The sequence below is a fragment of the Zonotrichia albicollis genome, chromosome 7 (assembly GCF_047830755.1).
Source record: "Zonotrichia albicollis isolate bZonAlb1 chromosome 7, bZonAlb1.hap1, whole genome shotgun sequence".
NCBI lineage: Eukaryota > Metazoa > Chordata > Aves > Passeriformes > Passerellidae > Zonotrichia > Zonotrichia albicollis.
This window is the reverse complement of record NC_133825.1, coordinates 44248361-44273536: the sequence shown is the minus strand read 5'-3', so window position 1 is coordinate 44273536 and position 25176 is coordinate 44248361. Positions and strand designations below refer to the sequence as shown.

At 42.3% G+C, this 25176-nt stretch overlaps 1 long non-coding RNA gene across 1 annotated transcript in view; it reads left to right on the top strand.

Annotated features, from left to right (window-relative positions):
- Window positions 1-24797, top strand: part of LOC141729710 (uncharacterized) — a 65707-nt gene extending 40910 nt beyond the window's left edge. Inside the window, exons 2-3 of the long non-coding RNA XR_012581151.1 lie at window positions 13441-13609; window positions 20953-24797. This is a non-coding gene — a long non-coding RNA (uncharacterized LOC141729710). The remainder of the gene's footprint in view (window positions 1-13440; window positions 13610-20952) is intronic.
- Window positions 24798-25176: the final 379 nt, after the last annotated feature.

Sequence of the window (25176 nt, the reverse complement as noted above, 5' to 3'; positions counted from 1 at the left end):
GACTGAGCTGCAGGAAAATCTCCAGCTAAACCACCATCTTCTGTACACGATTGCCTGTGCTTAGCTCATTCAAGGGAGTATTTTTCCAAATAAGAGGATTTTTGCTTTCAGATTAAGTGATTTCTAGATGATTTTTCCCATAGCAAATCAGCAGGGGGTGAGTTTAGCTGCATTTTGCCTGCTCCAGAGAAAGAGAAGCTCAATCTTCTGAAAATCATCCACTAAATTAATGAAGACATGAATCTACATTAGGATGAACTTATTTAGCTTATTAAAGCCTCTCTCAGATCATTTCCCTCTGTGTGTCTCTACATCATAGGCTCTTCAGTTTGTAATTTCCAAAGCTGAAAAAAAGAGAGATTTTATCATTTCTTAGGGGTTACCCTCAGCTTTCAGCAGCCAGCAGCAATATGTACAGTAGTCAGCCTAAAATCCCATAGCAAGATTAAGGACCATGCTGTATGCAGTTATTGCAATAATGACAATTTCACCTCACTCATCAAGCATAATCTGAGGTGTGTGCCACTGTTAGCAAGGAAGGAAGAACCTAAATGTGATGCCAGTTTATGTTCTGCTGTGTTGGACTTATTACTGGAATCTTTACTGGAATCTTTGTTTTATAAAGTTTTGGCTAGGATCATTCTTACTCTCCTGAGGGAAATAAAATCTTTTGTCAATGCCAGTGTCTTTGACTCCCATTGTTTTCACTGTCTTTGGGAACAGATCCTTATTTTTTTTTTTTTTATTTTTTAATTCTCTTTTACATCCTCCTATCTAGTGAATAGTCTGATGCAAGAAATCAGCAAAGGGAAACTGCATTGATGGAAAATAAGGAAGTTTTAAAAAAGTTACAGAGGCCATTACAGGAGAAAGCAGAACAGTTTTCTGTAGAATGAAGATGCACACTGTTCTTTTATCCTGAAAGACACCCAGAATTTTTCTGCTGTTATTGGGCTGAGGTTCCTCAAGTAGGAAAAACAAGAAAAAAATTGGAGGATGACATAAATGACACATTCTAATCTGTGGTTCACTTGTGCAACCTCTCACACCTCTCTCCTCATAAAGAGGACACAGTGGACATATCTGTGGGCAAACTTGCCTTAAAAAGACCCACAGGTAAAACAGAACTTTTCCCAGTCAGAATAAGAACTTCAGCATTGCAATTGACTCCAATTAATGACAGAAATTTTTTGAATTTGAAGTGTCAGCAAATTAGGCTCCTTCTAGAAATTTCTAGATGAAAAAAATATATAACATTCTTCTGCACTCATTCAGCACCTGGTGTTCCTGGGTTGAACAGAATTTTAGAAATGAGCCGCCATAAATTCTGCATAAATTAAGTTTTGCACCAAACTGAGGGAAAGCACCAAGATAATCTATTTGTAATAAAATACTTTCCCCCCTCTTCAGTAAACTCAGTGGTTCCCTGTAAAAACAAACTCTTTAGTTACTCAGGTGTGACTAGTCACCGTATTAAATCACCATACTGTATTCTCAGTGTAATAATACATTTATGTTAAATTGCATTTTAGAATAACTCTTCTCTTGCTGACATTTAATTTTGCGCAGGAGTAACACTATCATAAAAGAACACAGGTGTAAAAATATTACATTTTTACTAATAATGTACTGTCCATTACTACTAAAAACTAGTAAAACTGCCAATATTTCTCAAAATTGCCTGGAATTACTAAGTTTAAACATTTAAGGGAATAATCTAAGAGCTATTTTGCAGCATAAATGTGTGCCAGCTACACTTGAGCACGTGCTGAGGCATTTTTTAAAAGTAAAATTAAACTTTTGCAGAGGTAACCAGTGTATTTTAACACTGCAACATTAACATTGCTAAGATACAGCTCAGTAAAATGCAGAGAGCGTCAGGAGAAGGAGAGACAAAGAGAAGTCACAGGTTTGGTGAATGCCATTTTGACAGGTTTGTGTCTTTGGCTTTCAGATGTTCCTTTGGCCTCCCAAATGGAGCTCAGCTTCTTCCAACAGGAACAATTATCACTGCAGCACCTTTCAGTTCTTGTGGTTGGGGTGTTTTCTTTATTTTTATAACAATTCTAGCCTGGACTGAGAAACCTTCCCTAACATGATTCCCCTATCCCGACTGAAAGAGAAAGTTTATAATTTGGCGTAGTAGCAATACAGACTCCAAATATTCAGCCAATTATCCAAATAGTAGCAATATTCCTCCAAATAAAAAAGGGCTTTACTGATTGTTTTTCCCCCCCGCAAATCTTATTTCCAAATGCACGTGCCCTTGTAGGACCTGACCCAAACATGTCAAAGTCCTCTGGGTGAATGTTTCCAATTGAACATGAGCCAGGTGAACACTGGATGTTTAAAGCGGAACAAATCCTGGTCCATGGAGCAAGAAAGAAGCAACCATGACTCACCTGTTGTTGGTACCTGCTTCAGGGTGGCATAAATCCTCCCTGAAGCTTCTCCCAGTCTCACTTACTGGAGACTCTACTTCCCCATGAATGAAGAAATGCCCATAGTTGATAACCTGTTGGTTATCCTGCTGTTAAACCACTCTGGCAAAGCTCTCAGATTAATTCCAGCCTGGTTGGTCATTAACCTGGGTTAGACTCTGGATCCTTCAAGTTCCACTACAAAAAGCCTCCAGTACACCAAATTGACAGAAGAACCTTGTGGTGACCCAGCTGAGATATGGGAGAGCTGGCCTCACCAGTAGGTGAGGCAGGTGTCAAGGTCAGCAGGTTAATGTGTGCTGTGATGACAGCCTGTCTCTGTTTGTCAATGTAAAACATCAGGGAGCCAAGGCTTCATTCTAGCACAGACCAGATTAGACCATTTTTACAATAGAAGTTTTCATAGGCTAGAAAATATTACTTCCCCTTTCATCACTCTAAAAGACTATTCCAGAGGCCAGACAAAAATCTTCACTAAACACCAGCTGACTTTGAATTTTGGCTTCCATGCAGGGGCCAATATTATCTTTCCTAGGCTAGCAAGAGTCAGTCCATTCAGTTTTGATGCTGTGAGACCCAAACTTTACTCTGCTGTTTTTTATTTTGGCCATTGCTGTTGTCTCAGAGCCTGAGCAGGGGACTGAGCCTGGATTGTGTTGTACCAGGTTAAAGAGCTGGAAGAACAGCTTCCCTCACAAAGTGACAGCAAGAGCTGAGGTTTCCTCCAGACCTGAGGTGTAGCAAGGCTGAAACAGCAGCACTATGTCATAGTAGACCCTTCTCCTTTGGGCAGAAATGTCCAAGGTGAGGCAGAACATCTGAGGGGTTTCTCCTCCTTTCATAATGATCAGTGGCTGGGGAGGCTCTCCAGAGCTATCACAGCTTCTCCACTCCATCTTCTCACTATTGCTTTCCCTCATGATTTTCTCTGCTTGGCTGGCATTTCAGCACATCTGAATCTCTTAGATTCCTCTTTGTCCTTATTTTTCTCCCTGATTTCTCTCAGAATTTTTCCCCACGTTGTTATCTGTGGCTCCCATCTCTGCCTGGTTGCTGTTCCTTTGCCCGAGCTGCAAGTGGTTTTCATGGTGGTTTCTCCTGTCATGTTTTTATCAGGCATTCTCCAGTAACATTCCTACTTTTGCCCATTTTTGCCCAAGGTTTTCTATCTGCTCTGGGTCCACATGTTTTGGGGCTGTTGGATTTCTCATAATTGCACGGTTTGGGTATTTTTTTAAAAAGGGTTGGGGTTTTATCTTGCTAAGATGTATGTTTCTCTTTTCTTCCTGCATTGGCATGTTCATTTAAAAACTTTCTTTTAATCAAATGAAAGAAATTAAAAATGAGGAGGGAAAGCTCAAGAATTTAAATTCCAGTCTTCTTTCTACCACAAGGAACCAAGAATTCTTTCTATTTAAGACAATCACAGATTTTATCATTGTGACTGGTTTCCATTAACTTTGTAAGTAGAAAGACATTTAGTAAAGTTGAAAGCTGTCTCTTACATGATGACAGACTTTGCCTGTTTTAATATTTTTGCTGGTTAACTACCAAATCCCAAGTCTAGCACTGTCTACAGCCAACAGTTAGTGTTCACTACTCCTCTGGCAAGAATCATGACTTAGAAATATCTCTTTCCTACTAAGCTTTTGAAATGTATAGTGTTTTGTGTTAGAAAAACAACAGCCTCAACATGTGAAAGAAATTGCCACAGCAAGCCCCCCCCACCCCTGCAGAGAAAGAAACTGCAAAAGAAAGGATGAAAAGTGTTAGGCAGAGATTTTTCTTCAGTAAACACAAGACATGAGAGTCTACTTTAATAAATACTGGTGTATACACCTCAGGCAGGATAAACTGGTTATGTAGACTGAGAAACTGGTTAAACCAATGGTGGTGCCATGCTGGGATGCAGTGATACCAAGAGGGATTTTCCTTCTGGAAGTCAGGACCCAGTTTAGCCATGTTGGAGCCCTTATTGTTGCTGTCAGTGTGACAAATGAGTCCCTGGCACCTGGGATGTCACCCGCCCCCCTACCTGGTGCCATGGCCACCTGCAGCTGCTCTCACTCCTCTCCTAGCTCAGGAAAATGGGAACAATGGGAGATAAAAGAATTCAGAGCAGGAATGTAGGTGCCACTCTTCAGTGTGAGCAGCACTGACTGGACTAATGCCAGCCCAGTTCTGCTGCAAGGAGTGAAAACACATCCCCTGGGAGAGCTGTGTTGGTAAAAGTTGGTAAAAACTACTGTGTGGGTAGAGCAGATGCCCACAGAGCTGCTCCCAGCACAGCTGGCTCAGAGTGACCCCACAGAACCCAGTTCTGGGGTGCCTGGTGCTGCTGGGCACAGGGAGGGCAGAGATGCTCACCTGAACTGCCCAGTGCTGCTGAACTGGGACCCCTCATCCTCCATCTGGTTTTTCCCCTCCCCTGAGGAAAGCAGACAGGAAGCAAGGCATTTTGCTCTGCTTGTGAAAGGAGAAATTTGCTGTTTCTGGTTCTTCCATGCAGCAGAGTCCATCTGGCCCCAGTGGCATATGACAAATGTCCCAAATCACCTTCTGCAGCCAGGCTGCTTCGTGCTGCCTATTTTAGACTGAAAGCCAGAGAAGTCAGATTTGGATAGAGGACTGAGAAGAGACACAATCTCCTCCCTTAACCCATATCCCACCTGCCCAGCTTTGTCTTCTTACAGTTTCTTGGGAAAGCTTTTCCGTTACAAGAAGTTTTTCTCGGATGTCTCTCTACACTGCTTCTACCTTCAATATCTGAACTTCTGAAAGGCTCCAATGTTACAAAAAGTTGGGAAAAAAAAGCCAAATAAGGCCCATAAAGCTTTGCAAACTTCCTTTTAAGAGGGTTGCAGGGCTCAGCAGCTGGGATGGTGTGGAGTCACATGTGGAGTCTCCTCCAAGCCAGGCTGGGGACGACTCAGTCAACCCAAACACCATCTATTCCCACCTGCCCTCAGAACTGCAGCTTTGGTTTTCATCCTGAGTGTTTGCTTCTCCTCAGATACATCTGTTGCTAATTTCATTCTCAGTTTATTATCGAAAAAAGTCTTCCTTACTTAATTATTAGAAACAGAGAATCCATAATGTACTCAAAGCTGTGAAAATGTAATCCTGGATAATTTTTTACTCTCAGAGAAAAGTCACTAGGACTGATCTATTCTTTCAATCAAGTACACCCATTTAGTTTATTTTTAACATTCCTTTCATTATGTTATGAGCTTCTTAAGGATAATGAAATAATTGCTTGTCTCTTTGATTGATCTTTGTTTTGAAAGGGAACTTTAATAGTGTTATTTCTAGAGCAGGCTTACAATATAATACAATTAAAGGAAAACATGACATTAAAACACATTAAAGCACATGTTCCAATAATTAGACCTACAATTCTTGTCAACCAGAGCCCTGTGTAGGGAGGAGTTACTGTAAAAATTTATGAGGGAATAATTCATATTATTCTGCCTAATAAAGCAAATGTATTATTAATGACATTTTATGACATTGTGTAGCTGTGGCAATTGGTGAACAAGCTCCTTCCCCAGACTTTTCTGGAAAGATGGAAACATGCTACAGGGGATTCCTGGCATTTTATTTTGTTAACATGAAAACATGTTAATAGAAAGTGGTGCAGAGGAGAGCTTTGTCAAGCTCTGGTTTTTCAAAACTAAGAATTTTAGTTTGCACAATTGTCTGAGATAGCAAATGGTGGGGGAATTTAAAACCTGATATCACTGGGTGTGAAATGAAATGACATGTGGATGTGCATACATGCAAATTAGAAAGCAAAATAAAAGGGGTGAAGAAAGCAGAGATCCTGAACCTGGATGTTTGTGCTGCCAGCCAGGAATTCAGTTGTGCTGATGATTAGAATGAAAATGAGATAATATAGCCCAATTACACTAGACTGGATAGGCAGGCATCTCCCAGGAAGAATTAAACAGAATTGGTCAGAAGAGACTTTTACCCTGTTAGGACACTGACACAAGGGCGAGGCTGTAGCACTGGGGTCAAGGATTTTCTAAAATATACTTTCTTGTCCACTTTCTGTAACCTTATTTCTCAGTAAGAAGGCTGAGGTCCCGGATAATCAAAATACTCAGTTTTGGTGGGGTTTTTAAGATCCAGTTGCATTCAATTTAAATATTTGGGGTTTGGCAACAAAGGATGGAATGGAGCAAATTTTTCACTTTTTTTGAATCCTAAACCAAATAATCTTTTCTTCATTTAAGATCAGTGAAATTATTTAAAGGCTGCTTAGAGTTTAGTTGGACTTGTGATGGACACACAAAATCTGCTTTGGAGGAAAGGACAAGGGGGTCTGGAGCATCCTAGGGAGCTCTCTGTGGATGCATGTGGCTCAACCCTCTGATGAGGTTTCAGCGATTTTGCAGTGATTTTTTATAGCAAATGCAGCTATATGTAATTCTAATGAGAATTACTCTCTTTAGCATCCACTCACACGTGGCACACGCAGTGCAAATCCACATCAGTGCTTGAGCAATAACTGGCAGGGTGATTTGGCAACTTAGGAGGGAAAGGGAAGACTCTGGAGTGAACTAAGAGGGTTTAGGTCATGCTCTGCACTTTTCCAAACTGGAATTACAGGTTTCATTCTTCTGCTTTGGAGAAGCTGTGACCACTGTTACCTCTGCTGTGGGGATGGCATCTCCAGGTCTTCTCCGAGAGCTATCCTGGCTCTAGGTACATGCAAGAAGCAGTTCCAACCTGGCAATCCAGAATTTCAATCCAGAATGCAGAGCTCATGCTGGGAAAGGACAGTGTCCTTGTTTTTCAGGATGCCTGCAAGGCTGAGTTCGTGCACGCTGATGACGGCAATAATGCCTTTGGGAGAATCTTGGCACATTGGGACTGGCTGTTTTTCTGATGGAGAGCTGAGATAGCAGGAGGAACCTTTATCCTCTGGCTGAGCGAGAACATCTTGAATCTGTTTATATGTGTATGAAAAAAATTAATCAAAGCTCCACAGGCGAGATTCCTCAAGGATGATAAACACTCGGCTGGCTCGGGAGTCCTGCAGCAGCAGTGTGGGTTAACCTGGAGAGCTGCTTCACTCCAGATACACTTGAGGAGCAAGGCTGTGGGGCACACAGAGAGAAATATCACCAGGAGAGCTCCAGCATTTTCTGTGCACAGGTGCTGGGCCACTCCAGTTTTACCCACTTGGGTGTCTTTCACTCTCTGTTATTAATAAAGCCAACACATATTATTCCCCTCCTGCTTTTATTTGGTGTCCCAGAGGTCAGAACCTGATCTCTGCCAGGATGAGTAAGGATCCTGGCTCGGTGGCAGTTTCAGTTTAAGGAGGATTAAAAAGAAGTCAAACACAGCAATCAAACACATCTCTGGGAGATGGCAGGGGTGAGAGCGAGCCCAGCCTCGCCTCTGCATGAGTGAGACAGATGATGGGTGAATGTAAAAGTGGTTTGGTTTAGTCTGTGAGGTAAAAACGAGGCCTCTGCTCAGTTTTGTTCCCCATCCCACCTTCCCAGAAGCCCAAGAACGGAGGAAAGCCCCAAGTGAGACAAGTAGCTGGTGAAACCTCTTGAATCATTCACTCATCATTCCTACACAGCAGGATGCTGATGATAGTTACCTCCAGGGGGGTGGGTTCAAATCCACTTCTCCAGAGAGATTTGAACCTGCCATCTCCCACACCCTGGCTGAGTGCCTTAAATATTTGGTAGAGTATCTGGATATCCTCTACAGAGCTGTAAACCTAGGCCAAAAATAGTTTCCAGCTGCAACTATATGACGGATTTGACCTGAGACTACTTGGGAAGGGATGGGGGGTGGTGTCAAGTGTTTTATTCACAGAAGAAAAATAATTGCCCTCCCCTATTAAGAAGACTGAAAGGAAGAAGCTCTGTTGCTACAGGAAATGAGCAATGAGATCTTTCAGACAAGGCTGGGAGGCTACACTAATAAACACCACCTTTCCCCAAGCTGTAGTTTGAAAAAATACAGAGTTCTTCTCCCTTTCTCCTTTTGTGTATAGCCATACACTTATGTTTGGGGTTTCAGGATGTCCTGGAGTCACAGCATGTTCTCATCATGTGCACTAATAATGACACACATTTTATACCTGTGACCCCTGGGACTGCAAGTGGGTGTCTCAAATACACAATGTCTTTCCACAAAAAAATAAAGACCAAACAATCCACATTCAAATTATAGAATCATAGACTTATTCAGGTTGGAAAAGAGCTTTAAGATTATTGAATCTGGTCCTAGGATTTAAAAGGTACCTGAAGTCAGGCTTCTAGAATCATATTTAGGCTTATAAATAAATAATCAAATTTTCATATGTGCCACATTCAGCATCTCTTTGATTACACAGTCGCAGCTGGAATACAAACATTTTGGAAAATCAGCATAATTGGGGGCTTGAATGCAGACTTGAACTAGAGATTTGCAAAGGGTCTTAGAAGCACAGTTTCTATGGAAGAAAGGTGTGGTAGTTCCACAAGCACAACTTTTAGGTATCCATTAGGAAAATGTCAGCCTTGCTGGAAACACCTCTGGATTCCTGAGATTTTGTGCATTTGGCAGCCAGGCCCCAAGTTCTGTCGTCTGACCCGAGAAGAAGTCTACTGAGTTCTGTATAACTTATGTAGCCTTTCTTTGGAAAATAAATAAATCACTCAACTGGAAATACTCAAAAAAAGCTGGGCACGTGTCCAGATACAGTGTGCCTAGCTTAGTGGCAAAAAAAGTTACGGCACACATCCTGCATTGTCAAGAACACTGAATGTTTTGGCTGCCCTAATAGAAAAACAATAATTCAATCATGTATTATAAAGGAATTTCCTGGAGAAGTTTGGCCCCACTCAATCATCCTATTAGATTTATCCTTAATGTGGAAGAACAGCACATTAGATTCATTACATACATTAGGCCAGCTACGTTCATTTCCAGATGGGTTTCCGTAGAGTGGTCAAAATGCCTAAAAAAAAGGCATTTTGAATGCCTAAAAAAAGGCATTTTGAAGATGCCTTTATATGTAACTCCTAAAGCATGATAATAACTCTGCAGTCTCACACCATTGCATGCCCAGTAATTCCTCCTTGCAATGGAAGGACGCATTTAACACAACTAGCTGTAAGTATTTTATAAATCAATAATGACAGGCCCACAGGGCTGGGATCATTGTTTTGTTTTGCTGGCAGGGGCCCACAAGGCTGGGATATTATGCAAAGAAGAGAGAGGATGTGTGAGGAGATAGTTATGCTAATATACAGCACTTCCTCCCTCCCTCTCTCCTCCCTGGAGTAACTGTCTTAACATTACACGTGGTGATTCGTCCTTGGCAGTTCCAAATTACCTACACCTGTTGGCTCTGGCACACTAAATTAAGTACCCCATTAAAGATTTCTCTATTCACCAAGAATGAGGAAAATGCAGTTCAAAGTGCTCTGGTGCAGACCTACAACCTTCACTGAAGTGTTTTAGCTACCTTTCAGATGAGAGGAGCTAGATCAATATCAATACTTTTGAAAACAGGGCTGCAGAGTGATATTTGTGCAATTTTAGAGGTTTAGATTTCCCAGAGCCTTGCAGCCTTGGTCCTGGCTGGGGTCTGGGATGGTGCTGCTGGGAAACAGCCCTGTGCTCCCATCAGAGCCTGTAAGAGACTGTGTCTATGATGGAACAAAAGCAAAAGTAAGGGAGGTGTGTCACCTCTGGAGACAACGATCTCTTCTCATGCAACACTGGCTAGACTCCTTTTCTTTAAAGCCTCTCAAGGACCAAAACCTTCTGTGTTTGTGAAGGCTGGCCCTACATTATGTGAATTTTCCCCAGCTGCCAAAACACAGCTCTCAGCACACTCTTGGTGTTGACAGGATACCTCTGAATTTCTCAGGGTCCTTTAGATGTTTCCCCCTCATATTTTCATCCATCTCACAAATGTGCCATGTGTCCAGCTGCTTCTCGCTGGAGCAGAGACCTAGATGCTGCTGGTCGGCCAAAGGCCCAGTGATCACTGCCCATTGGGGTCCCAGGGCAGAGGAAGAGCAGAACTTTGAGGGGCAGCTCTTGTGAGAGTCTCTCCATGAGAAAAGCAGAACTGCCTCTTCATGAGCTTATTGTGGGAGGTGGGTTTTGCTGTTCTGGTGTACAGCACCTTTTCTGCTGATCACACTGCAAATGTGCAGGGTTGAGTTGAGGTATAATTTTAGTAAAAAAAAAATCATTCCTGAACTGAAATTGTATAAAACTGCTCCAAAACCACTCATTACTGTAGTAATAAAAGGTGCTTATCTAAAAGACTTCACTTTTTGCTCTATGCTTTTGCACATGCAGGATGTTTTTTGCACATCCAGACCAGGACACAGTTGTGGTTATGGAGCACCACAAAGCAGCTGGCCCCACTCAGGTGCTGTTTGGGGCCACTGCTCTGCCAGGGTTAGCAGAGATGTGGAGGTTCCACAGCAGGAGTTCTGACTGAGGCAGAGATGGAGAGTTGTTAATCACACACAGCAAACTACTGCAAACCATCACTCTGTCTGTACTTGATGTTGGGAAAGGTTTTACTATTCTTGGATCTTCCACAAAAACATTTCAAGTTGATACAATGCCTCTCTCTCTCTGCAGAGAGGCAGGAGGCTCCAGCATTTCAGCTGTGCCAGTGCAAACAGTTTCCTCACCACCTTCACTCCAGTGTCTCTTAATGATACCCCTGGACCCTGTGCTACACTCCATTACACAAATGTAAAATACATCTACCTTCTATGCATGTGTAAATATACAGGTTTTGCATTCATGCATGTAATGCACGTATCAGCTTTCCTAAGTCCACAAGATCTGTAGCTTTACTGGTGCACAAGCATGTCCTCTGCATACTTAGAAATTGTATCAACAAGATGTGTGTGCCAAGACTTTTCAGGAAGGAATCTGAACCAGCCAGAAATCCCAATAAATGCCCATGAAGTACTGGAGCATGCACTGGAGCTTCATGTTGTGTTCCTTCCATGCCAGCAGCAGGGGCAGGCAGGATGCTCTGTGGTGGATCTCTCTTCCACATCCAAAGTTATTCCTAAAACCTCCTGTACCCTGCTGGGACAATTTGCCAATAATATAACTTTTACATATGTTTGAACTGCTTTTGTGGTATTAAAAAAATGTTAGAAGCACACGTGTTTGTAAAAACTCTGGGTTGCCTGATGTGTTGGAAAGTTGCTAGGTGCCTATAATGTTTCAAACTGAATCCTTTCCCTGTTCAGGGAAACCTTGCCAGGTTTTCTGTAGTCCCAAGAGGTGAAGTTCTCATCTGTCAGTTCCAAGTTACTGAAACCATAAAGTTGAGAATATTGCAATTATCAAAATCTCAGAAATGATAAATGGAGGGTCTATTTAGAATATTTTTCTATGTGAACTCCTGCTGTGATGGATCCAGTCCCCACTCTTCAAGCCCTGAGTTCTTTGTTCTGCACTGATGGAAATAGTTTAATACAATTTCCCATGTCCCACAGGAACAGTTCACTGTGGTCATTACATTAATTAATCTTTTCTCTGAACTTGCAATGTCCCTAATACTAGATCTGTGTTTGTTGTCATATCCCATCTGTAAATTTGTAAGTTTGTCATTTTCTTCACCTTTCCTGACAGTCAACACCTTCCTTTTTCAGCGTTTGTGATATCCAGAGGAAAAAAGAGGAAATTGAGATACAGGTCAACTAGGCAGACTTTCTGTATATCAGTTCACTTTTATTGTTTATTAAAATGAAGAAAACCTGATTAAAAAAGTGAAACAATTATTAAGCACTCTGTTAAAACTAAGTAGTAATTTGTTGCTCTTGCTACAGGGAAGCTTGGCACATTTTTCTTTCTTGTAAATTTTCCAGCCTTATTTTTCTTATTTTACTCCATCACTTAACATCCATTGCAGGAGAGCAAAGCCTCTCCCTGAACAAAGCTCAGCAGACGAACTGGGATCACAGGCTGCATTCTGATTTCCTGTGTGTTAGAGAAAATACAGCATGATGCCAATTACTTCGGGGGGGAATGACTTTGGATTTATACCACTGTATCTGAGATCATAACTCTTCTCCCTGTGAGTAATTGGGGTCACGTGCCTTCCTTTTTAAGCTCAGCACTGCAGTGCCTACGCCTCGTGCTGCAGGGTGAGCAGCCTGAACCATCCCAGATGACTGAGTCATGAACATTTTTCCTAGATGAATACATGAGAGTTTATATGAGAGCAAGTAATTGCTCTTCATATGTGCCTGGGATATTATTTCATTAACCAAACTACTCCCTGTTCATGCAGAAGCCCTGAAGATCAAGCAGCTGCTAGTGCCAAATTAAGTTTTCCTTGGGGTTAGAGCACAAAGCCAAAACTTTTGGGTCCTTTTTCATTACCTTCCTCAATTTGTGGCTTTAGACAAACTCCCTGGGATCTCTGTACATCAGTTACCTATCTATAAAGTTGAATGAAAGCTTAATTTACAAGGGAAAGGAGATGTGAAAGTTAAGCATAAGCGGCCAAATTCTGTCCTTTTACTCACACTGAAATAGTCCCAGGCTCTGTGTTCCTTGTCGGTTTGGCTCCATGATATCCCCAAGGAAAGCTGCACTTGGTGTAAGTTCACGTGTTTACTCCTGCTCTCCAGGTAGGTAAAACACTCTGGGACAGGCTGAAATTCTCCAGTGAAAGGTGCCCTATAAATGCAAAGCGTTCTTGTGACTCAGGTTCGCTCTTTGTTTGGGTACAGATTCAACACCTCACTTCCTTGGCTTATGAGACAGGTTGTTATTACAACACTCTTTCCTACCTCCTAACACCTACTTAAACAGAAATCATTTCTTATTGGTCTGATGTTCTAGGCAGAAATCTATTTAAACTTTCCTTGACATGAAGTAAATCATTAAAATCAACCTCAAGCCCTCTGCCCCTGAGGGATTGCTGTCTTGTGACACCAAACCACCACAGGTAAAGCCTTCAGCATGTCTTTAACTTTGCTTTTCTTAGGAAGGACCTCAACTTCTGAGACTGAAGAGACTTCTCTGAAGCCATGAGCAAACAGCATGAGAAAGCAAGGACAAGGGGGAAAAGAGAAGTTCTGCTCCCAAAGGAGGGGTTTTAACATGGCTGGAGGAGGGAATTAAGACTTCAGATGGAGGCTTTAACACCATGTTAGGTAAATGGCACCTTTTAGCATGAAATCACTGTATGGGGAGTAAGCAGAATATTATCAGCTATGTTTATATAATCATTTTATATGTTCTTATACTCATTTCATGCATGCATGAGTGGCTATATAACCTATAAGGCACTAGAGGTCTGTTTTGCCACATTTTTTCCTCCTGGTAGTAACTTTTCTTCCCTATATGTAATGTTTATGCTATAGTCATCCAGGTCAGTGATAAAAAACTGTTATTTTCAAAATCCCGCAGCTGTAATGGTGGCAGGTTGCTTTAATACCAGGATGGGGCCAAACAGAATGGCCCTGAGCCCAGCAAACACCCACTCAACACCCCCTCACACACACACTGGACACTTCTTACCTTGCTTTTCACAAGCCCAAGAGCCCAAACCCATCTGTGTTCCAGAGATCTATTAGTGCACACACTAAAGAGCATATTTATGATACCACAAATATTTAAGCATGGTCTCTGCAAGTGGGAGGAGAAACTGCTCTCTCCAAGAGCTTTTGGCCTTGGGATTTCCCTTTCTTGCCAGCCTCCATGTGTCCCCCTGAAGCAATGGGAGGCCTCAGATAATCATCTGACATCTTCCACAGGGCTCATAAAAAGAGCTAGTCAGAACTCCTTACATATTATCATATGCATTTGAGTTTCCACAGGACAGAGCAGCCCTTCCAGGAAAGGAGGGAGAAGCGTGCAGCGGGTGCTAAGCCATTCAGGGAGCCTGGAGTGGGAAGGAAGGATCCTGCCAATGTGTCTCACAAAGCTCTGGCCAGCTCCTTCCCTCTTTGCTTTCTTGTTGGGAAAATTTCAGTTTTTAGCCTATATATATAGTGAGACTGTGAAATGAAGCTGATGAAAATGGGTCAGTGTCAGAGGAGGCTCCCTCCTGAAGGGCTCAGAAGGTCTAAAATGCCAAACAGATTCATTTCTCAGGGAAGTCTGCTACCTTCCTAGAGTCCAGATTAAAGATGTGAAGAGAAAGCTTTCTGCCCTGGTGTGAGTGCTGGATTTCTATCCATCACTGATTTTTCAGGTAGGAAGGGACAAATTTGTGACAAGAATTTTGAGCACGATCAAGAGAGGCTTCAGGGGCTTGGGACAACAAGTTAAGCAATCAGGAGCACAGGCAGTGCTCTCCTCCATCATTCCAGTTGCAGAGAATGATGAGGGAAGGAACAGGAAGAACCAGCAGATCAATAGCTGGCTCCAAGCCTGATGTTATAGACAGAATTTTGGGGTTTTTGATCATGGGTCAGTTTACACGACACCAAGCTGGATGGCAACAGATGGGGTACACCTGTGTCAGAATGGGAAAGGATCCTTGCTCAAGACTTAGCAGGGCTCATTGAGACAGCTTAAAACTGAAAAAAAGACAGCTTAAAACATTTGGAGGGGGAAGGGATAAACAGATATTTTAAAGTCCAGTTCATGTGTTGCTCAGGGACAGGGTTTTGTGGTGGCTTTGGCAGTGATGGGTTAATGGTTGCACACAGGGATCTTAAAGGTAATTCCAACCTAAGAAATTCTATAATTCCACAATTCTAAAAGACGATTTAAAGTTGATATTCAGTATCCTGGTTTGGACTAATAAATAGCTTTCCTGTAATATGCTGCTTTACAGAATGGTCAAAGAGAGAGCCAAACTGAGCCTCTGCAAAATGGAAATGATCCTTGTCCCAGAGTTTACATTTTCAGCTGAAAAGAAGGGATCAGGTTCTCTCCCTCAGGTTGAGCAGATTCTTACTCTGCAAGTAATTGTGTTGAAACCACTGGTAGTGCAGTGGAGTTGAAAGATGTCCTGGCATGGCGTGGAGGCCCCTAGCTTTGATTCCAAACATCCATCCACCTTGTTTACTTATGTATTGAAAAGCTTTAAGTGCCCTACAGGCATTGCAGTATATTGGGACTGAGATGCCATGGCTGAGCTTTGCTGCATGCTTGGCTCTCCCAGCATACACAAAGAAACCCAGGGTCAGAAAGGATGAAGCAAATTTGTCCAAAAAGCCATTCTGATTGTGTTTTTTGATTGTGGCTTTTTTTTTTTTTTTTGCTTTTCCTCCTCCCTCCAGCCAAATTTCCAGTCACACTGGTAGAGTGAGCATACTTCACTGGATACCCTGATTTAAATAAAGGAGCTTTTCCACTAGCAGATGCAAAGAGTGGACCCATGAGCATGGTCCTGCTGCATCTTTTCCTGAACAAAGCCAATTAGGTGAAGTACCTGCTCTGTGCCCCCTCTGTGCTGCTACATATATTTCTTTCATTTCCCATGACATTAATACAACTCCGCATGTGGTGCTATTTCCCCATGGCATTAATGTAGATCTGCACATAAGGAAAGGGAGGAGAAAGAGGGAGCTCATGAAGACTTCCTTGGTTTATCCTTTAGCCCTCACAGAAACAGGCTGGAAAATCTCAGAGAGGAATTTTTTACTCTGGCAAAATGCCAGACTGATTAAATCAAAATGAGCCTCCTGGCATAAATCTGAGGAGTTCCTCAGGTTCCCAATGAGGTCAGTGGGCTGGTGATGGGGAGAGCCCTGGCCCAGCCCTGTTAGAGCCACAGCTCCATGAGATAACTGGGTGTTGGTCACCACTATCTTTATCTGGTTATGTCACTGCAGGAGCTCAGCAAGCTGATGTAATTCACACTGGACCAAGCTCATGGCTTGGATGCGGAGGCTGTAAGGCCAAGCTCTGCTCCCAAGAGCTTGTGATGGGCTCAGGAACCCTGCAGATACAAAATCTGTGCTTTTGCAAACACCTGAATCACCCCAAATGACACCCAATCACAAACCGGGTCAGAAAAAAGCATTCAGACCACTTCCAGGTGGTGAGGAGGATCTCAAAGCAGTAATTTTGGGTGCCTATACCAACTTAATTTACCCTCCATCCCTTTGGCTGTCTGGTCCTGTTCTCCTTTCTCCTCCCAGGCTGTCACCCAGTTTTTAAATGGCTTGAAGATCCCTGAGTGCCTAAAGGGGATAAATCCTGGAAGAGTCCAATTATTAATCTCTGGAAGTCTCTACTGAGTATACGATTTCTCTTTCAATTTTCTTTCTTAGAAATAGATTAATAGTTTAATTCCCTTGTTTTTCAGCTTGAGGCAGAAAAATCTAACAGGAGTTTTCAGCTTGAATGATGAAAATTTTGTGGGGCTATACTGAATGGCAAATAAGGCCTTTTCCTGGGAAGTTCTGAGCAACCTTGGCATGAGGTGGGACTCAGGCAGTGCAGAGTGGACTCGCAGAATGTTTAGAAAAGCACTCCAGTGGTTGTGCCAGACCTCCCTAGAGCACTGCATTGAGTGGGTAAATGTATGTGACCTGCCCAGAGGTCTCAGGGAAGCAAGGCTGATTCATTGTTTCATCATGTCTTTGATGTAATTGTTCCAGAATCTCCTTAACCTGCTGTACATTGCCATAAAACTCTTTCTTCTCATCCAGATCTTGATGTCATCTTCTCTCTTCCCTTCCTGGCATCTCTGTAAATCATTTAAAACATATTTTGTACATATTTTGTGCACATTTTATATATACGTGGTACATATTTTGTCCTAGAGCCCCATTTCATCTGCTCCTCTCAGATTGCCTCTCCTCTGCTCTGTGGGGATGCCAGAAGAGCAGAGCAAAGATATCACAGCACAGAATATTTTTGTCCTCTGATCTCTGCTATCTCCTTTACTGCAAGGATTCAGAGGCAGACCCAGCTCTCCCTTGATGTCCATGCAAGTGTCCAACACACTGGGGGGGATCTGTAGAGAACTCATCTTTAGTGATCAGGCAGGTGCTTTGTCACTACTGTTTATTAAAATCTATAATATTTGGGATCAATCTTTTATCTCCAAGAAAATAAGCAGATCTGCCCTGTTCCCACAGAGGAGACAGAGACTGAGGCTGGTGCTGAGCTGGAATTTAGCACTGCAAATCTGCAGCTTTTCCCCCTGGATCCCAAGATCTCCTCCCTGACTAGGGGAAGTTGCCTGGCAATGCAAGGAAACAGTCTGTGCCTGTGCTCCTTCACAGTTACAGACAAAGAAATAGGCGTGCTGTGCTGGCTTAGGAAAATGGTCTGTCAAGTTCTTATAAACAATAATAAGAAGTAAAATAATGTTTCATTTTCTCCAAATTAGGAGGGTATTTGTTTTGCTCTCAAAAAACCCTCTGAAATGGATCAGTAGTGACATCCAGTGGCCACAAAGTGAGACAGACAGTAATTTTGGGATGTAACGGCTTGGGCAGGATTTGCCACTATTTAAATGTCTCCTAGAAGTGTTGTGTATGCAAAAAAAATAATGTTTGTAGATTTTATAAGTGCCACCACCCAGGGAATTAAGAATATATATATATATATATATATATAAAATATTTATTTATTTATATACATATATTATACATATATACATATATACACACTTTAATATATATACATACACACACACACACACACATATATATATATACATGTATACACACTTATCCTCCCAGATCTTAAACTAGGAGCCACTCTTCTGCTCTGACCCACACAACATTCCCTCCATAGATATTGGCCTTCAGAATAAGCTTAATTCACTCAATAAGGTATTTTGGAGTTAAAGTATGGATGAACTGGAGGTGTGTATAAAGGTTGTCAGCTTGTTCAATCAGTTTTTTCCAAGGGCTTTTTGGCTCTCTGATGGTTTCTATTTATCTCCTTGGCTTCTTAGGCATTTTCTGGCAATGCTATCTAAACAAAGGGGCTTTCTGCACTTGGCAGAGTCAAACAGATGTCATGGTTTCTGTGTGATGAGTGAAGGATCTGCTATCAATGATTTTTTAAAAAGAAATGTGTATGAAATACAGTGCAGACCCCTATTAAAACTTTCACAGCCCTATTTTCCAAGATTTAGATGGCAACTAGATCCAGGTAGTCCAAGTCCAACTTGGCAATCCTACATCATGAGTGATTTGTTTCTACATCATGACTGGGTTTTTTTTTTTTTTTGTTACCATGTTATCATGTTTCAACCCACAATGTGTTAAATATAGCAAAGGGAATATTTCAAGCATCCAAATGGCTCCCTGGCCTTGAAGAAGCAGATACAGGGACTGTCTAGGGTTGCAGCCACTCTGCTCCACTCCTTGCTGAGCCAGGGCTGCAGAGTGATTCCTCATGGGGGACACGAACCAGGCCACCAAGGAGTGCATCAGCTGGTTTGGATGAGTTGGGGAACTTGAGAACACCTTGACTCTCTTTCTTGGTGTGTTAGAAACACACTGACCAGCCCAGTGTGAGCCACACACAGACTGTTTTTTACCAGCTGTGCCCTAGGAAATGCTCAACTCTCCCTCAGAGACAATAGGCTTTTCTTTAGTGAAGCGCTGATGCTGTGACTGCAGAAAGGAAATCCTCAGTAAAACACTGTTCCTTACTTGACCAGACTTGCAATTTAAGATGTTAAATTTACACCTTCTCTGGCAGCCCAGTGCCTCTCACTCAATTCAAATCTGAAGCCACTGCTGTGGTTCAGTTCAGGGTTGGGGGAGATAATCAAGTTACTGTTGGCTGCAGAGTTGGCTGTGTGTTCCTTGAGGCTGGGGGTTCCACCACATGCATTCTTCTAGACTCTCTCAAACACTCAGCAAAAGTGTATTATCTTAAATCTTCCTCTGCTGACATTTAAATGAACACATTTTTCCTCAAATATGAGACAGGCCAAGAACATCTGGCTCCACTGATGCTCAGTCAGTAACTCATTACACTGCAAGAGCTCACTCATTTTTGAGCCCTGGGCTTTGGTAATGCTCTTGCCTGGTTTATGGCTCTGGTGTACTTGATTTGTGCTTGAGCCAGGGTTTTATATTCAGGCACTTGAGCAACAAGTTTTGCACAGAGATCCCAAACCTTTAATTCACAGTTGTGGAAAGGGCTGCAGTAAAACCCTGCTCACCATTCATAGCTTACATTTAGAATATGGATGTGCAAGGAATGACAGTTGGGTCTAAAAACACTTGTATTGAAACTAAAAAGCAGAGGCACATAGGCCAGCCTTTCAGATGCTGCTGATGTTTTATCTGAGGTAGCAGCCTGATAAAACATCCTGCTTGTCTGTTCAGGGTGGCTGTTCAAGGATATCATGATGATGACTGATATTTCTGCCATGTCACTTTTTGTTTTGCTCTTGGCAGGATGACTCTTATTTCTCTCCTGCTTCCATTTCTTGTAATGTTTGTTTGCCAATGTTTAAAAGATGCTAAGGCTCCAAATAGGACCCAGAGGGCACCAAGCTCCTATTATTCACATACAACTATTTATACTCATCTTCTACTTACAATCATTCATAGTAACTTTAAATTCTGATCCTTCCAGAAAATTTTGGGATGACTTTCCAAACCAAATCCACGGAATTTACCAATACTTCAGTAGTATAATTGGCAACTCTGCTTAACCTTCTGAACAGAACAAGTTCATCATTATTGAGGTTTGATTCCTGCTAAGGAAACAGAAGGGGAAAGCAAGCAGTGCCTGAATCCATAGAGATCTGAGCTACTCCCCTGTCATGGCATGTGAAACATCCTCTAAGCTAAGAGAGAGTGAGCAGATTACCAGATATCAGAATCACATCCAAGAAAAATATCAGGCTGCAAGGCAGGAGTTAAACATGGAAAGCTTTATGTCATTGGTGCCAGGTGGGTGACAGAGCAGAGTGGTGGTAAAAAAGCAAGAAGTGAGTAGGTGACAGCACTGGTCTCCAGCAGAGTCTTTATGAGGCAGTGTAAGTCTAGCAGGAGTTAACAGAATGTAATAGGATTAAACTTGGCTGAGTTCAGAGCAAACAGTAAGATTTGCTTTCTCAGAAGTTTGAGATGTGGCAGTTTGGCACCTCAGTAAGAAATGAAACCTTAAAAGGGGTGGTTGGAGTATATTTTGTCACTATTAGGGTCTGCTGGGGTGCCCTGGGCTCTCTCCAAGACTTGAGATCACCAGCACTACCACAGTGAGGGGTTCATGACAGCTACCTGCTGCTGGGGATAGTGAGCATCAAGATTTAATCTTTATTGTGTGTGGAAGAGGGAGCAGCTCCATTTGCACACACAGCAACTGCTGGCTGTGTCTCCTTTTTTTTTTTTTTTTTTTTAATTCTTGTGGCAAGAAATAAAGGTGGAGTTCCTTGGGCTTCCTGGAAAGTAAGTTTTGTTGGAGGAAAACAGAGTTTTACTTCTTAACAGAGTTTTATTTCCTAACTACTTCCCTTACCCCATCCCACTCCCTCTCCTGCCTCCCCCAAATAATGAATGTTATGGCATTGTCCAAGTCCATTAACAAGGCCTGTTCTGCTTTTATTTCCCTACAGGATTTCTTCATCCCTGAGCTGGAATGGTCTCTCACTTTACACTGTGGAAATGCAAACAATGTTTGAGGATTCACCTCATGGAGCAGACACTGCACTGACCCTAAGGCTGTCCTGCATCCCTTGCAAAGGGACCAGCCCAGCTCCCAGTGAAGACATAAGAGAAATACAGAGAAAGATACCAAAATCTTTATTAACTTATACTAAAAAAATATTGTGCATGTGTCCAGAAAAGTCTCAGTATTGAGACAGCCAGGAAGTCAATCACTTCTGTGGTGGTGATGGTGCCACAAAACAGGGGATCCCCCAAGGGGAGTGGATCCTATGACTGGATTCAAGTCTGGTTTTAAGTGGACCTCCCTCAGGATCTGGATGCACATGATTGTGATGTTTGCTGGCTGTCTTTTATTTTTTCTCAACTGTTTTCTTTGAACATCTCTACTAGATTGTGGATTATCTATAGCTGAGGTACCACAACTGCATGATGAGAAATGTAGTCATGGTCTTCAAGATTTGTTAAGAAATGAGGGTTGTTCTCCCTGGTGAAGGCAGCAGTTTTATCATCAGCCAGAGATCAAAAAAAGCCATCAATGCTGCAAATTTTTATGAGTGAGTTCAGGCCTCTTTATGCTGATTCTACCTCAATGGGGGCTTGGTCTGGGGGCAAAAAAAGGGAAGAAATTGAAAATCTTCTCCATTGCAATGATTACTTGAGTATGTCTACACAACTGCAAATCTCTTTTCTTAACATCACTAAGTAGAACTGACAAGATATAATGGCACATTACTGCCTGCAGAGGAAGGCTCTGCACTTAGCTTTTCCAGGACTCCTCTGCTGCTGGATTTAGTATCCTGTTACAGGAAGCCTGACTAGACAAACCTTGGCAAGATCTAGTGGCCTCATACTCTTTGCTGCTCTGTTGTACACACTGCTCTGCAGATGCTGATCTGTTTTGGAGAAAGCATAGGCTGGCTCTGCATCTTTTGCTATTCAAAAAGAACAAAGTTTCAGAGTCCCCTGTCCCAGAAGATCTATGAGGATGAAGCTTTGGACCATATTTTATCTCTTCAAGCCAAGAGTATCTTCAGGAGGAAGTGTTCAAAGGATAATATATTTGTATTGTGCTGGCCAGGCTTTTAATGCCACAGGAAATCTGAGGGTGCAGCTATGAGTCTCCATGTAGTTAACTCCTGAGGTATTTAATTAATTGAAATATTATATTTCACCCTTAGTGAAAAAAAAAAACAACCAAATTAACAAACAAACCAAAAAACTTTAAAAAGAAAATCACAAACCTCTAGTATTTGTAATATACAATAGAGGATCCCTTCCTTTCTTTCCTACATGAAAATCTACTTCATTTTATTATGACCATTCTCTATTTGCTTTTCCTTCCACATAGCTGTGCTAGTCTACAGCACCTATTTAGCAATAGCCTGTTTGGGTCTGTATGTTCAGCAAAATCTTGCAAGTTACTCGTTGGCATCTTAATTGCATTTCCAAATAACTTGTTTTTCAAGTTCTCCACCTGCTACTTCATCACAGTACACAGAAATACACACACTGTTTGCCAGACCCATGCAGGACCTGATTTCCTTGGATGAGTTAAATCAGGAAACAAGTGTAGCTAAGGCAAAATGGGCCAAGGCAAACTCAGAAAAGGCACTGGGAGTTTTCTTCCCAGGTGAAAATAAGGAAAAGGAAACGCATGTGATTTACTGAGCATGAAATCTTCAGATGAAGAGGATCAGACATTGCAAATTCTCACAATTCATCATGAATAGAGAAGCACTGAGTACAGCAGGGGTATTGCTCAAACTACGAGCAGCTGGCTCTTGTGTAAGCAATGGGCTGTGGAAAGGAGGTGCGTTTGCATCAAGACAAGCACTCCTCAGAAAAGCTGTGAGCCAGAACTCTTCACAACCACCAAGACTCATTCCTATGCTGTTTACCCAAACCCAGCTCTCCTAAATGCTTCTGTGCTAGAAAAGGACATTTTGTGTTGTTGGTAGATGGGAAAATGAGGAAGTGTGAAAGATGAGTCACCAAACCACAGAGAGAAAATGCAGTGAGAGCAACCACAGCACCCTCACTGCCCCTTGTTCCTCCCACAGCACCTAAAGCAGTTTCCAGCAGCCCTGGCCTCCAACAAGAGCTAAATTGGCTAAATTAGCTCACTAGTGTAGATAATGGTGAGGGATATTTATTCCAGCTGCCCCAGATGTGTCTATGTGTCCAACTGATCTAACCAGCCTGTAATTTTAGTAAACACATTTATCCTGACCTCACACATGTGACTTCATGGCTTGAAGACCTAAGCTTCAGGTGACTAAATACCTTCTGAAGATAATGAAGCAACTTGGCTGGTGTCTGTGGTGAGAATTCAGGCAGGAATCCTGGCATTGCTGCCTCACAGGGCTGTTCTCTCCAGGTCTGGTATCCAAATCATTAAAATACCCTCCTTAAATGTTGGGATGGGGCAGATTCAAAGTAAAATCACCTTGAGAGCTGAGCACAGGCACAGGATAACACAGAAACAAAATATTGAGCCAGAATTGTGGGCAAGGAGGGAAGACAGGACTGTGCTGATGAATTGTAACTAAAACTATTTCTGTAGGTAACACTTGTGTCAAGAAAAACCCCCAAAACAACAATGAAATTAAATACAAAATGCAAAACAATCACAGATTGTTACTGCTAACTCTACTAAATGTAAAAATGTGTGGAAAGCAAAAGGGAAAAATCAATGGTGTTAGAAGGACAGAAATAACTTGCTTCCTAATCTTCACTGCATCTGTGTGACCTCCTCTTCACCTAAATTTGAACCTGTGCTGGCTCTTAATGGCACCTATCTTGTGTCAAGTGAAAAAATTCCCCCAGTAAATGCACATGAAGAGAAGACATGAAAAAGAAGTTACTGTGGGAAGATTCATGCTGATGAGAGTAACTGTAGGAATCAAATAACGACTTGGCCTTGAGGAAAAGCAATATTTTTATTGTTCTGGGAGGGTTTCACAAATAACTTGGCATACACTTTGAAAACGTCCTTGATGGTGCCCTTCTGACTGCAAGTGAGCTCACGTTACAGCATCAGATATGCAGAGCAACTGGTGTGGAGGAAGCACTGATGCCACAAATCTCCTGTGTAAAATCAAACACAGACAATTAGCTCGCTGATGAGCCATGGTGGTGTAACAGGCTTCAGCCAGCAGCCTGTCCAGCTGCTCCTTGGCACAGATCCTGAACAGACCTTGCAGTTGGTCCTGAATCTTCAGCTCCTCCCCAGCCAGGAGCTGACTGCACTAAGCATGGACAGAGCTGCTGATGGCTGCTCTTTTCTTAGAGACATGGGCAGCTCAGCCAAATTGCCATCAGCAAAGCCTCTCCCAGGCTTTCCCAGCAAAACAGCATGAGTAGAGGGGGATATGGTCCTGAAGAAGGAGAACTTCCCAGGTAATTGCCATTGCCATTAGGAGCAGAGCTGAATTAGCTGAAGAAATCTGTGCTCCTGTGCTAATAGAAGAGAGAGGAACACTAAAATGAACCAGCTCTGCCCAGCCCAGGCAATTCTGTTGCACAAATGCATGACTGTGAATGCCTGTTAAAGACCTCTGGTGTCCCTTGAAGAGATTCAGAATGGGACAGAATTCAATTTTACCTTTTACCTACCCTTCTGCACACCCTGTTCTTGACAAGAGCTGCTCATTTTTTTTCCTTCTCAACACACAATTTTTACATGTTTACCCGTGATTCCCTTCCCCTGCCTTTGACATCATTTGTGTCCAAGCTGCTCCAGAGATGGACCAGAGCCCTGTGTACAAAATAGAGGGAATAATGGATGACTACACTCTGATGCTCCCTGGTTTGTGCTCCCTTCAAAGCAGATCATTTCTGCATGGTACAAACAGTATTGCCAGACTGTGCTTTAAGAATTTAAGCTGATGAAGCAAAGATTAGCCTCTCAAAAGTCTATTAACAAACTTAGGAGGGTTGTTTTTTTACCCAGTACGTGTATTTATATATAATTAATGAACTCTAAGGCATGCAGTACATGCCTCTATCCCTCCTGTATAAATTATTGCTATTATTGGTCCTCGCTGGTTGTCTCTTAAGAAGCTAACAGTGGAAAGGAAGATCTTTCTGTTCCTTTCAGAAATGAAGCCCCAGTATCAATCAGCACAGGGCTGAGCTCAGCCTTTTTCTACCTGCTTTACCTGCCTGAAATC